We start from the raw sequence: 12,114 nt of genomic DNA, 5'->3' as shown, positions 1-12,114 counted from the left end.
TTCTGACCCAAATCAGCTGTAATAGCAAAAGGACTTTTGTACTTTGGGCACCATTTTGGCTTTACTAGAATGCACTCACCACAGGTCTGAAATTATAATCAGGAGCAGTCAGTTTTCATGAGCTCAAAGGCTCAAAATCAACAAAGGCATCATTTCATTGACACCAGTTGAAAGGCAAGGAAACAAAACGAGTGGGGGAAACCAAAACCTCTAACTGGCTAAAACCACAATTTGCCTTTTCAAGAGGCCAAACTGTGATCAACGAAATATGCTTTTTTTTTTCAGATTAAAACAAGGCAAAAGGTCACCAGAGGGGCAGAGTGACAATATTCAGATGTAAACGAAAATTATTCGCACGTCGATCTATTATTAACGATCACGACAGGTTGTTCAAGTGTGACTAGCTACAAGAAAGTGAAAGTGAAAACCTGTTCATGTCAGCTGGTACTTCTCATGCCGCTGGGCCTAAATACGTACAGAGGTGTCAACAAATTAAAATCCCATATCAACAAAAATTAATTTAGCAACCGGTAACTGAGGCTTGAGTATAGAGCAAAGACTTCCTGCTCGGTGTAGTTGTCACTGTTGCAGATGCATTTAAAAAAACTCAAAGAAGGCGAAAGAGTTGTCTGACAATAGCCAGTGGTTTTGAGACTGCACTTTGGCTAATGCAATCCCTCTTTTCACTCTTTTTAACTGCATGTCACCAAGTATAAGTGGTGTATAAACATACAGGAAGTTAAAAGAGATGAGTGACGATGAAATGCTCAGGGCATCATGGGAACCCCCCAGCAGCCTAAGCCTATTGCGTCATACATAAGGGTGGATTCAGGATTGTTGGTGCTGGATTCACCTTATCCAGCCCTAACTATACTTTTATCATAGGGAAGGTTTAAGCTCAGTCCTACAGGTAGGCTGGTTCCACAGAAGAGGGGCCTGAGAGCTGAAGGCTCTGCCTCCTATTCTACTTTTAAAAACTCTAGGAACCTGCAGTCAGAGAGAAAAGTGCTCTGTTGCTACTATGAGGTTTTTAAGATACAATGGGACCTGACAATTCAAGATATTTTAGCAGGACAAGATCTTGAATAAAACTAAGCATAAAAATATTGTGATGCTTAGTTATTTTTTTTTAAAGTTTGATCAAGTCTAAATGGATCTTTTTGAGTTTATGTACAGGCTCAAGATGTGACTCTAAGGCGTGCCACTCCGAGTCAAGAGAATCAGGGTGGGACATTTTCAGAAGACTCCCCTTCTCACATGTAGCACATAATAGGATGTGCTGCATGTGAGAAGGGGAGTCTTCTGAAAGTGTTTCCAGAAGTGAGAGCCAGTCTGAAGGTCCCCTTCAGACTGGCTCTCACTTCTGGAAATTCTCTATTTTAGGAGAGAAGAGTTACAAATGCAGTTTCTGTACTTGGGAGTTGGCAGGTTAATTTTCAATAAGGTCTAGAGCAGTATGCAGTGCATGTGTAAAAAGAGCTTAAGAGGCAACTTTGCTTTCTCTTCATTATTCAGTCTGACGTGTTGATCTTAGTAATATCCTGCTTGGGAAGTTGGCTGTTGCTAGGTGCTTTGTGCTTTTTGTGTTGAAAAAACAAACATCACAATTTGAGAATCATTATTTCTTTAAGTTGTAAGACTTACAGCTCTCACGTTGCGCACATCTCAAACACACTAAAACCGCTAAAATAACAGGTGATGTAGAGGTCTGGAACAAGCTGCCGGTTTCATGTAATCCAGCACACACACACACACACACACACACACACACACACACATAAAACACTGACCCACCTGACAGTATCACTGCTTTTCTCCACCCACTGAGGTAGACTGGGAATTGAACCAGTCACCCTGGCAGATTTGGGGCGGTTTAACACTAACAGCATGGTTTTTCAGCTCTTTGTCAGCTCTGTTCCCATTCAGTGTGTGCCAGCAGAGACTGTGCCCGCTGCTTTCACATGGCACTGTCCTGGAAGCGTGGGAAAAAAAGGGAAAAGCTACCACTCTACCCTCGTCTGCTGCCATGGAAACTAACCAACGGTCGGGACATTAAGGCAGTGATACGCAGGGAAACTTTGTGGGCCACTATGGCAGCTTGGCCACTCTATTCCCCCCTCCTCTGTCAGGTTCACCCCCTTTCTCCTTCAGCTTTGTCTTTATGTTTTTTTTTAGCATTTTGCTTCACACTCTGGTGCTCCTGCATCACAGAGTTCAACGTGTTTATGATTTTTGACAGTTTATTGAGAAATCAGAGTCAAGAAATTATTCTTATAATAAGTTAAAAACACAACATAATGACATAATCACAGTGGATTTAGTTTTACTTTCGATAAGGTGACCCATTATTTTTATTTCCTATAACCACTCCACAAATTTTGGGAAGACAGACCAAGAGAAATTCCGGTGGGTTTCTAAATGAATAATCATTTTCATTGATGGATAGACCCTTGGATCGCTGAACAAATCACCCGCAGAAATGCATCAAAATTAAAGGCCAACCAGTCACTCCTGATCGATCACCTCACTTTCGGTTATTTCATATCCCTCCTTTCTCATTTATTGATGTGTTCAAATAGATCTCCAGCCAGCGCCCAGTCTCCCATAATTATAGTGTGGATATGTGTGTGTGTGTGTGTGGCAAAGGGAGCAGGTGATTGGTTGGCAACAGCTGGGGAAAGAAGGGGGAACACAGCTGCAAGAGGAGAGGAGAGGAAAGGAGAGGAGAGGACAGAGGAAAGGAGAAAAGAGAGGACAGAGGAGCTTCAGTTTTGTTTATTTGGAAATGTGTTTGTGGCTACCTGGTAAATCCAATATTTACTCACGTTTAGCTGTTTAGTTTTAGTAGTTTACTTGTTTTTTTCAGCTCCTGAGGGAAATACTCGTCTCTTCAGCCGCTAAATGCTCCACTATCCCTACCAGCTACCTTATAAGTGTGCTTGTTTGCTGCTAAGCAGGTGGAGCATAGTGAAGCTTTTAGCTGAAAACAGCTGCCTGTGGTGGCCAAAAGGAGCGTCGCGCAAGGGAACCAAAGCAGCAAAGTCACAAATGAGTTGATGCCAAAGAGACATCTCAGTTAAGCAGAGGACAGCTGATGTTTCAGGGGGTGAATATCTGTAGGAGGGTCCTCCTTTTGCCCAATCACTAATATATATGTTTAAAAAAAACATATTAATTGCAATGACGAAATAAAATCTTAAGGCACTTCTACAAAATAATGATGGCGATTTCTAGGTGGTCTTGCATCAAATTTGACAGTGTGTACATTACATTAATGTGTGTCAATCATGGCAGTGATTAATTTGATACCTTCCTCATATATAACAGTTTTTGAACAATTTATAAATAATTAGTCCAGAAGGAGCAGAACGGGAAAGGCTAGCCATGTGATCAGCTGATCATAGAGAAACAAAACCTGAGCGCTGAAGCCAGAGTAGCTAAAAACTGAAATCAGCAGTTGTTTAAATGTAAAACCAGATCCCATATTTGATAAGAGCCAATCAGATCGCTAGAATAAAACAGTCTGGAAGTGACTGCCATGCCACCAGCTCAGGGTTTGCTGTGTGTGCGTGTGTGTGTGTGTGTGTGTGTGTCTGTGTCAGGGTGTGTGTGTGTCTGTGTGTGTGTGTCAGGGTGTGTGTTTAGTGCATGTTAGGGCTGATTTTGCTTCATGATCCCTCATCCCACAGCCGAAAGCATCGGCAGCCATCATCAAACACGCGCAACCACACACACACACACACACACACACACACACACACACACACACACACACACACACACACACACACACGGGCAGCAAGCAGCAAGCAGCAAGCTAGCGCTTAAAGCAAAACTGGGCTTCCATAGCCATCCATTATCACTGACAAGCTAAATGTACCATGGTACACCATATGGTACAGAGAAAGAGAGAGAGAGAGATAGAACGGAGTAAAGTGGAGAAAGTGAGCCTGAGCGGGAGAGAAGAAGGGCGAGCTAGAAGAATGAGGAAAGAGAGAAAAAAGAAAAGGAGGGAGGATATAGAGCATTACAATGAAGGTGTGTGTGTTTTTTAAGCTACACTTTGCTCCGATTAAAGAAAATGACGGATGGATGGATGGATGGATGGATGGATGGATGGATGGATGGTCTTCCATTAATTGCCTGGGTTACTCTTCTTTTATTTTCACTGTTACTGTCACTGTCACTTTCACTGACTTTGAAAAATAATCAGTGCCCTAACTTTAACCCCAGAGATTAGGGTCATAGTTTGACTTCAACCACACAGGGTTTATATTCATCTTAAATTGGTCAAAGAGAATCAGGATTAAAAGGTAAGACTCCTCTCTTGTAAAATTCCCAAAAGTATTCATCGATGTCTTCAGCGTATGAGCTCAAAACTAGCCTGCATTTGTCGTAATTTAGAAAGCCGAGTGAGTGTTGCCTGAAATCACATGCCAACGATGCCGAGGTGAGATTATCCTGGATAATTTCTTTGTGTTAGAAAGGAGATGAAAGATTCAGGACATTCTCATTTATTTAGTGTATATTAAAAACAGCAGGGTCAGCTTCCATCTTCTTGAAGGCACCATGGAAAAAAAAAAAAAAAGGGTGGTGGGGGGTGATGTCTAATGCCTCAGTTACCTAAACAGAAGTTGAATTTCAAATATGGCAGCACGGACAGAAAAATCAGGCACAATATCTAAAATCTGCACAGTAACGACAACGGCAGAAAAAAAAAAGTTGGAACGTATTTTTTTTTCTTAAAAATTGGCGCTTGCCACACACACACACACACACACACACACACACACACACACACACACACACACACAGAGTTGGAGAGGCTGTTACCTAAAAGCTTGCCACAGGAAACATCTGTTCAGACAAAACAGACACATTCAGTTTAGACAAAACCACAAAGAGAGCACCTCTACACACACGCACACACACACGCACACACACGGTCACAAAGAAAACAGGACATGTCGTATTTTCACTTTTCAACATCCAAATGTTGAGTTCATCTGAACAAACGACTGGTTTGTTTAAACATTTTCACTTTTTCTGAAATTCCTCCATTGGTTCTTCTTGGATACCTCTTTCCAGGGTGCGCACACACACGCGCGCACACGCGCACACACACACACACACACACACACACACACACACACACACACAGTCGTTTTCACAACAAAGACTGAGACTGTGCCATGCTGCTGCAGAGGGGGCAGTGCCACGTTGGCAAAGCCCAGGGGGCAACTGCTATCTCGTGCCAACACTTCACACACACACACACACACACACACACACACACACACACACACACACACACACACACACACACACACACACAGACTTAACTTATCAGTATTCCAGCATCGTTGCAGTCGACTCCTCCGCCTGCTTTGTGTGGCTTCATGTTCGACACCCTGTGCGCATTTTCTATAAACACCACATTACAAATCTTTCTTTCTGTCACGAGTCATACACACCTGAGCGGAAATATTTATTTTTTGAGGGAAAGCTTCACGTAAACCAAAAGTAAAGAACCCTAAGTGTTTGTTTTAAATTATAAGTTGCTGGTTATTTTTATCTGACATGTTTAACATAATGAGTGTGAGTGTTTTTTGCTGTTAGAACATGACTAGGATTATTGTTCTTAACATCATGTATCTATTCAATTAACTGTAAACAGACATCATGAGGAGGTTGAAGCTGACATGCAGACAGCACTTTACAGAGATTATCCTGCTTTAACCTGACCGAGACCATCTAATCTCTGCAGTTTTATTCTTCCTATGGATTAACATGCACTCTCCTGCTCTCTTTTGTCTTTTATCTACCATACTACAGTTTATAAACTTGCATTTGTACAACTTATTTTTTTAACATCGTGCACATTTAATCTAAAGAATACCCACTTAAAGAGGGACACAAAGTGCACCATTATACTCAGTTCAAGGTCAAATAAACCCTTTCACATATTCAAAATAAACACAGCAGGGTCTAAGGACACAAACTGAACCAAAGACTGACCTCTGTACAGTGAAATGCCAGTCAGTTTACACTCAGTATAGAAACTGTATTCACTAACTGAAGGTACACTACGTGTGCTGCACTTACTACTACTGTTTTGATGTAGCAAATTTTACTCAAGTAAAACACACAAACTGAAAGTAATTATTAAAAAATGCTTAGAGTACTTGTACACTTTTCTTCCATTGCATGCCATCTTAACTAAGGAGACTTAAAAAGATGTACAGTGGGGCAAAAAAGTATTTAGTCAGCCACCGATTGTGCAAGTTCCCCCACTTAAAATGATGACAGAGGTCAGTAATTTGCACCAGAGGTACACTTCAACTGTGAGAGACAGAATGTGAAAAAAAAAATCCATGAATTCATATGGTAGGATTTGTAAAGAATTTATTCGTAAATTAGGGTGGAAAATAAGTATTTGGTCACCTCAAACAAGGAAAATCTCTGGCTCTCACAGACCTGTAACGTCTTCTGTAAGAAGCTTTTCTGTCCCCCACTCGTTACCTGTATGAATGGCACCTGTTTGAACTCATCATCTGTATAAAAGACACCTGTCCACAGCCTCAAACAGTCAGACTCCAAACTCTGCCATGGCCAAGACCAAAGAGCTTTCGAAGGACACCAGGAAAAGTATTGTAGACCTGCACCAGACTGGGAAGAGTGAATCTACAATAGGCAAGCAGCTTGGTGTGAAAAAATCAACTGTGGGAGCAATCATCAGAAAATGGAAGACATACAAGACCACTGATAATCTCCCTCGATCTGGGGCTCCACGCAAGATCTCATCCCGTGGGGTCAAAATGATCATGAGAACGGTGAGCAAAGATCCCAGGACCACACGGGGGGACCTGGTGAATGACCTGCAGAGAGCTGGGACCAAAGTAACAAAGGTCACCATCAGTAACACACTACAACGGCAGGGAATCAAATCCCGCAGTGCCAGACGTGTTCCGCTGCTGAAGCCAGTGCATGTCCAGGCCCGTCTGAAGTTTGCCAGAGAGCACATGGATGATACAGCAGAGGATTGGGAGAATGTCATGTGGTCAGATGAAACCAAAGTAGAACTTTTTGGTATAAACTCAACTCGTCGTGTTTGGAGGAAGAAGAATACTGAGTTGCATCCCAAGAACACCATACCTACTGTGAAGCATGGGGGTGGAAACATCATGCTATGGGGCTGTTTTTCTGCCAAGGGGACAGGACGACTGATCCGTGTTAAGGACAGAATGAATGGGGCCATGTATCGTGAGATTTTGAGCCAAAACCTCCTTCCATCAGTGAGAACTTTGAAGATGAAACGAGGCTGGGTCTTCCAACATGACAATGATCCAAAACACACCGCCCGGGCAACAAAGGAGTGGCTCCGTAAGAAGCATTTGAAAGTCCTGGAGTGGCCTAGCCAGTCTCCAGACCTCAACCCCATAGAAAATCTGTGGCGGGAGTTGAAAGTCCGTGTTGCTCGGCGACAGCCCCAAAACATCACTGCTCTCGAGAAGATCTGCATGGAGGAATGGGCCAAAATACCAGCTACTGTGTGTGCAAACCTGGTAAAGACCTATAGTAAACGTTTGACCTCTGTTATTGCCAACAAAGGTTATGTTACAAAGTATTGAGTTGTATTTTTGTTATTGACCAAATACTTATTTTCCACCCTGATTTACGAATAAATTCTTTACAAATCCTACCATGTGGATTCATGGATTTTTTTTTCACATTCTGTCTCTCACAGTTGAAGTGTACCTCTGGTGCAAATTACTGACCTCTGTCATCATTTTAGGTGGGGGAACTTGCACAATCGGTGGCTGACTAAATACTTTTTTGCCCCACTGTATATCCAAGCATCTTACTGTGACACACGGGTAAGTTTCAAGTGAGGGAGTTGCAGGATAGCCTGTGATAGTAGATCACAGTTCATCATGGATCATCTTTGTAACTGCAATCGCCACGAGAAAGATTTCATATTACAATAATATTGAAAATATAAAAATAAAAGTGCTTTAAAAGTAAATACAGGCAATATTAAAAATGTAGAGACTAGTGACTTCAACACAACGTTTGGGTGGCACGTATGTCAATAAAATAGGAATGGAAAATTTAGCTAACTTTTCAAAAACAGTCACAATAATGACCACAAATGCGTTTCAGTTAACTGTAAGAAAAAAACGTATATATATAACACTAAGCTTTACAAATGTGAGAACAGTTGCCATTATTTACTTATTCCTGGGGGCTAACTTAACAAAATAGGACATTTTGCCATTAGTTGATCATTAATTACAGGTGTGTTCACCTCTACGCCTTTGAGTGAGGAAGCGCCAAAAACTTGCAAATCATGAAAAATGAAGCCAAACAGTTTTCTTTCCTTCTGTCCTTCCTTTATAAAATATTAGACCTTCTTTAAAGCTGCACAGATGCACACGTGACAGCTTTTAAATAGTGGGAAAACCCATATTTTTGTTTTTAAAATTGAACTGCATCAGAACTAAGTCCACAACAAAAGCCTTTAGTTCACTGTGAATTCACTTGTAACTGACTTGACCGATCGAGTGTGAAACCAATGATATCATCAACCAGTACAGACAAGACCAAAACCTGAACAAGCACAGAGGGGGTTTCTTACACGGATGTAGACAACGGCCACATAATTACCACAAAAACCTCCAGAACAGAACCTGCAGATTAAACTGACATCATGTTGTTGAATATTGTTATTACACGGGTTGAAGACAATAACGAGCTGCTGCTGCCGTCGCCGAGTGAAGAGCAAAATATCACTATTAGCTGTGTTCAGGTGCCAAACCGCAGATACTGTTATCTGTCAGCATCATCTCTCTTTCTCACACACACACACACACTTGGAGTGATAAGCTCCTGGTGAAGCTCTGACTTTACGTTTTCACAGGTGTACAGCAGCAGTCCCCAGAGGGAGTGTCTGCCTCTCTCTTTGTCTGTGACACACAATTCATCATGTTCAAGTCATTTAGATTTAGTGACTTACAATCCTCCAAAACAAGGCTGACAAATTACAGGCTAAAGTTAAAGATGGAGTTAAAATTGTTTTTTTCTTTTCTTTCTTTCGTGAATTAAAGATATTGTTAGACTTGCTTCTTCTTGGTTCAACGCCAGTGCAGGTGTAATGCTGCCGCCCACAGACCACCATTCAACCAGATCAAAGATCAAACAAGTAAAAGTTGCACAAAATTTAGACAAGGAATCCACCAACTGAAAAAATGATGTGAAAGTGAGATAAAAAAAATCAATCCGGATATGAAGTCTGCCACGAGTCTGCTCAGAAGTCATGGGGAAAAAGGGGGGACTTTAGAAATCATCTGAGAATTTAGTTTTAAAGTAATTCAGCCATCACCATCTGCATAGTTGGTGCAGCTTTAGCACTATGGCCTCACAGCGAGGCCTTCCCAGTTAGCCGTGGGAGCAGAAGTGAGATGGATAGTAAAACTAGAAAAGTGCTGTGAAAATGTCAGTGCATTTCCAGCCATAGTAGGACAACCAGATCCACTGAATGTGGCGCAAAAGGTATTTCTGTTGCTTTTCTTAACATCATATATTTTCATTTTAAACTGTTGTTAACGTCTACTACAGTTGCTACGTTGTGTAGTGATCATTTGGGTTTCTGTGGGGATTCATCTGCTCCGTAACCAGTTTCTGTGAGTGGCACTCCTCTTTTCTAGATCAAAACTCTAAGAATCACGTTCCGCCAGTTTCACCCAGACCTGTGTAGTTTGTGCCTTCGGTGTGACTTTTATTTTTTAAAGCCTTTTGAAAAAAACTGAAAAAAGGCCGACTTAAAAAAATAAAACAAAATTTGGACTTTTCTAAACTACAGCCAATCAAAATGTGGGACACTGTTTCAATATGTGGGGATAGAAATGCTGACAAGTCCTACAAATCTTCTCCAAAAGAAAGTGTAAAGTTCTTCTAGTGCTGACCTGTCCACCCCATTGTTTCCCTTTCCTTCAACCTTTGTCTCCCTCCATTCATATTTTTCTCTCTTACATGCTTTCTTTCATTGCCTGGTTCTCCATTCATGTCACTCTGCATGCTTCCCTGTAACTTTCTGCATCAACACTGGCCTCTCTCTATTTCACTCTGTCGTTCGAGCTCTCTCTGTATCTCTTGCTGCCTGTCTTCCTTTCATCTCTCGCCATCTGCCTTCCTCCATCTCCATTTTCCTCCCTCTCTCTAACTCTTTTCTTGTCTCACCCCCTCTCTCTCTCTCTCGCTCGCTCTGTCTCCCGCCCCTCCCGCTCGTCTCACTAAAAACTTGGCAGTGATCCCCGTCGCGTTTTTTTTCCTCTTCCTCTCCCGTTCCCTCTCTCTCTCTCTCCACTATTCGTTTGGGGGATTGCGAATGAATGCGATCCAATCTAGACCTCGGCTAAGAGACATGAATTTTCATTAATTACAACCTTGTCAGCAAAAGCATTATGGGAGCTGAATATGAAAATGCTAATGAGGAGAGCTCATTTGCATATTTTTCTTTGTTGGAATGTCATTAATTATTACGTTTTATGATGATGAATGCAGCTGTCGATGGTTGGCCCTCCATGCCTAATTAGCTATCAGAAAATCCTCCGATCAAAAAAATGGATAGGGATCCCAAACTTTACTTTTCATTTTGCCCCTTTTTCCCTTCTTCTCCATGTCACTCCATCCCTGTTTTTCACTAACTGCTTTTATTATCTCTTACACTTCCTTTCATGAATGCCATTGTATTCCCTCATTCTCCCTGCTTCAAAACCAGTCTTTTCTTTTGGCTTCATTTGCTCTTACTTTTATGTCTTTCTTGTTCCTCAACCACATTAACCTTTATCTCCACGTCGTTCATTTTTTCCAGTCGCTTTGTATTTGTTAACGAGGGAGGTCAGTTTTTCAGATGTCATTTTGCTTGCCTTCACCTAGAACAGCTCAAAACTTCTTTTTTTTTCTAATCGTGAGAGTGTTTGATTCCTGGCTCTTTTCGATCTAGTCCTTTAATTGTTGACCTTTGACCTCTACCCTGCTATTATACTGAATTTCTTTAGCTCTAGTCCGTTAGGGGTAGCTTCCAAACCTAAACCCTCTACCTTTACTCTAGCCACTATACCTTTACCCCCTAAAGAAAAAGATAACCTTCATTATAATTTGCTCTATTTTCTTTTCAGATCTAGCCCAATTCATTCAGTGTTTTACCTTTGTTCATGTCTCCCTTACTGTTTAGCTTCAGTCCAGACACATGCAGTACATAAGTGCCTTAGTCATTTTACTGTATTAGTTTTATATCTGCAAAGGTTTCATGACAGTTTTGAGTGCTTGAAAAGAAAGAATCAGGACATCTATGTGGTTCATGAAGACGTTTCATCTCTTATCCATGGGGCTTCTTCAGTTCAAAACTGAATCTGAAGGCCAGTGTCCTTCAGTTCAAGACTGAAGAAGCATCTTGGATGAGACATGAGACTTGGATGAGAACTGTCTTTACGAACCAAAAAGGAGTAGTGCTACATTTATCTAACTATAATAATGTGACCTGATCTCCTGTCGCCCCATATACTTATTCTCTGGTTCCTTTTCCCCTTTTTTCTTTCAGATCCTTTAACCTAACATGATATTGACCCACCATCTGGGGGCAATGGTGGCTATAGCTCAGGAGACGGAACAGGTTGCCCATTAATCAGAAGGTCAGTGGTTTGATCCCTGGCTCTCCCGGTTTGCATGCCCAAGTGTCCTTTTCCAAGATATAGAACAGTAATTGCCCTTGATGCATTCATCAATGTGTGTGTATGATAAATATCTGTGCACTGTATCGATGTGTGTGCTGTGTGAATGTGGCTAGTCATGTAACAATGATTTCAGTGGTCAGGAAGGCTAGAAAAGCTCTACATTATATCAAGTCCAGTTACCATTCCTTGTGGGTTACACCCATTTGAACTATTTTACTCAGCTGATCACTCAGCTGTAGCACCTTGTCCTTGTAGAATTAATTAGCTCAAATTTTTTAGCTTCAGGTGTACCTTGTGTTTGATCTGCAAACTCATTCCTCATTCTGTAGTTCTAAGAGTGAAACTTGCTACTTTTAATTAAAAGCATGCAAGTCTGTGA

General features: G+C 41.5%; 1 protein-coding gene across 4 annotated transcripts in view; it reads right to left on the bottom strand.

Moving 5' to 3' along the window:
- tcf4 (transcription factor 4) overlaps nucleotides 1-12,114 on the bottom strand; it is a 255,612-nt gene that overhangs the window by 148,631 nt on the left and 94,867 nt on the right. The window lies entirely within an intron of this gene.

This window comes from Diplotaxodon limnothrissa, linkage group LG7 (genome assembly GCF_057381915.1).
Source record: "Diplotaxodon limnothrissa isolate DT_005_m linkage group LG7, D_limnothrissa_male_GT1.1, whole genome shotgun sequence".
In the NCBI taxonomy this organism is placed as follows: Eukaryota; Metazoa; Chordata; class Actinopteri; order Cichliformes; family Cichlidae; genus Diplotaxodon; species Diplotaxodon limnothrissa.
Note: the sequence above shows the minus strand (reverse complement) of the source record. Positions and strands in the feature narration are given on the sequence as shown.